A 3,400-nucleotide genomic window follows, 5' to 3' on the forward strand; every position below is an offset into this window, starting at 1 on the left:
CAACCATCCATGCCTATGTGGTAATAGCAAAAAGAGGAAGCTCAGGCTTCCCTGGTGGTGCAGTGGTTGAGAGGCCGCCTGTCGATGCAGGGGATGCGGGTTCGTGCCCTGGTCCGGGAAGATGCCACATGCCGCGGAGTGGCTAGGCCCGTGAGCCATGACCGCTGAACCTGCGCGTCTGGAGGAACTTATCTTTTCTGATGTGTGTGATTGTCCAGTTAAATGTGTCATTTGTATTTAAAGTACTATATCTACTCTTAAGTGACAACATATTAAGACACTTACTTTTGCTTTCACAAACCCATAAAGGGGAAAAGTGAATCCACATGATTTGGAGGAGAGACAATAAATCCAATTTAGATCAAAACTGAATTGGGATTAAAGACAAGCAAGTGAAGGAAAGAAAAGCGGCCCATGAACCCTGGAGGGAATTTGATAGCAAAATCCAACTGGGGAACTAAACTTTGTATGCTATATGATGGGGGGCTTTAGCACAGGACTGATGTTACAGTCTGCTAGGTGAATAGCTCTATGTGTGAAGGACCAAAGAGATTTACCTTGTTAGGGCTCCTTGGAATCAGAGTCTAGGCCCACTTAAGCTAACCCAGGAAAGGAGTGATTTATTGCAGGATGTCAATACTGTGTCATTGAGAATCTGAGGCTAAATACTAGGGCATAACTAGGTCATGTGACAAATGAGATCAAGAAAAGTTTTGACATCAAGACCAAGATGAGTGGTAGAATCCTTGTGGGACATTCTGACCCCAAGAGTCTATTGGGGAATTCAGGTATTCCTGATCTGTGGATTGCGGCGGGCCCATCAGAAGTGGGCAAAGGGTTAATGCAAAGGATCTTTGAATCCATATGCATACAATGTACTGTAGTTTGAAAAAATAATACCATATTTGATGAATATATGTTCTGCTGTTTGGAGAAATGTATATCCTTGGGGAGCCTAGAATTTAATGCCTTTTCAAGAGGATATTTTAAAAAATTATTTGCTATCTATTTAATAGAAGTGGGGCTAGGGGCTCTTGAAGAGAGTTATAAAATTTCTACCTGAGGCTTTTATCTACTGCAAATAGAGAAGTAGAAACAATTTACAATTCAATGAGAATTTAACAAGTCAAATTTAACCTGAGTTAACTGGCACACGATTTTTATTTCAGTCGTATTTTAGTGCCCTTTGTAGACTGGCATTCTGATCAACTGTCTGGCATGTCTCTTTAATCTGGTTTGTAAATACATATCCCCATTTTGTTTGCTTGCTTATACTACTGTGACTTTTTAAAAATGTTTTAACGTGTCAGTAATTTAGAATAGTTTTTAGTCATTTCACAAACATTGACAGTACATTAACTATATTGTGGATCTCTAAAAACTCTTGGGCATATAAAAGGAGTCCTCATCATGAAAAATGTGAAAATTACTGTATTGAACTTTTGCAGCTACCAGCTGCAAAAACAAAAGCTGTTTTTATTTTACTGTGGGATGTATTTTTTTTATTCATAAGCTCAATCTCATTTATAAATGCAATGAGAGTCCTTTTTTTATTCAGAGATTGCTCTTTCATTTTATTCATTTACCCAAATACCCACTTTCACTATTACAGAAATTGTTCTCATTTGATGCCCCTTTTTCCTCCTGTCCCCACCCATCACCCACTGAATAAACTAAGGGAATGTCTTCTGTAGAAACGTCAGAATTTACATCATCGTCTATTTTTCTCTCTCAAAATAATCTTGAATCTGTGGCGTTGTAAGAGCCTTTCAGCTTAAACAATTCTGAAATTTTTCATAGAGTTTTCCAGATGTTCTTTTTTCTGAATGGAAACTTTGTTCAAGAATAATCTGTCTGGACCTCAAAAAAATATATGTTTGATTGTTTTTCCTCTTTGCTCCAAATTGAAATTGAGTTCTCTCTCATCTCTGGTTGGAAAGATTTTTCACCCTTCTTTTCCTTCCTCAATGGACCACACTACACTTTTAGAGTAATAAAACATTTAAATGAAATATACAAGGCATAACCAATGAGCTCAATACCATTAAATATTTATCAATACAATAGTATAAGTTTGACTGTGAAATAAATATTAGGTCCTGTAAACTTAATAGTTTCCTGTAAAATGGAAAAAAAAAAAAAAAACCCTCTCCAAGGTTTGCCGCCCAAAGTACTGAACTTAACCAATAAATAGTTCACAGTGCGCCAAAATTGAATTGCCAAATGATTGACCACATCCTATATTGCACAAGGAGAAGGCCACTGTTGTTTGTACAAGTGTGTTTCACTCAATGTAGATAAATAGTATGAAGCTGGCATTTCTAAACTAACCTTTGTTTTCAACTAACTACAGAACAGGAAGGTTAGTGCAGGGAAAAGAAGCTGAAAGATATAGGGAAAGAGAAACATCAGGAAGTCTTGAGCTGATATATCCTGCTCAGATGCAGGAATTGCTGATTTAAATTTGGGGGAATTAACCCAACGTAGTGAATTTTTATACTAGCATTGTTATTTAAGAAAAACGTTTACTATCGATAGTTTTTTATTTTTTTCCAGGAAATAATAACAAAAATTTAAACAAGTAAATAGTGGTTTTAAGATACTGAACAGCAGATAAAATTATTCTTTATGACCACACATGGACACCAATGATATTACTTTAGTAAAAGCTATCTTTGGAACAGCTATCTTACATTTGGACAAGGTATCCTCCATTGGGTAATTGTTTCATTTTTTATTTGAGTTGGAAATACTGCATTCAATATGATGCCTATATTGACCAATTCAATCACAAAGCACTAAATTCAGAATATCTTTTTATATTTCAAAATATTCTAGAATACACACACACACACACACACACACACACACACACACACCCCTCAATGGGCCTATTGACCTCCAAAAGCAATAAATTACCTATAGACTACAGATGATGCATATTAATATAATTGTAGTAAACAATCAAACACCATTAAATATTTGATCCTAGAAATAGTTATGTATTTAAGATAGAAGAAATAAATATCTTGCTATAACAATGATAATTATGAAAATAAGAATAGCATTTATAACATAAATTACAGTTCACACACACGTCTCATTTTTCAACTTCATTAATACATGGCCCTATAAAGAAAAGATAAAGGGTAGTAGCATTCTAATTTTACAGATTAGAAACCTATGATTCACAGACCTAAAGTTACTTGCTCAAGGTCACCACGATTAACAAAGGCCAGTGTTCAAACTTAAAACCAGAGATACCTGTCTTCTAATACTATGATACTTCTAGGCAGAAAATTACCTAATGTTTTTATAAGTAATTTGTATCAGAGGCTTTCTGGAAATAAAGAAATAAAAAAATATATAATCTTGGGCTTCCCTGGTGGCGCAGTGGTTG

This window comes from Monodon monoceros, unplaced genomic scaffold, assembly GCF_005190385.1.
Source record: "Monodon monoceros isolate NGI ecotype Baffin Bay Population unplaced genomic scaffold, NGI_Narwhal_1 Super_Scaffold_21, whole genome shotgun sequence".
NCBI classification, from domain to species: domain Eukaryota; kingdom Metazoa; phylum Chordata; class Mammalia; order Artiodactyla; family Monodontidae; genus Monodon; species Monodon monoceros.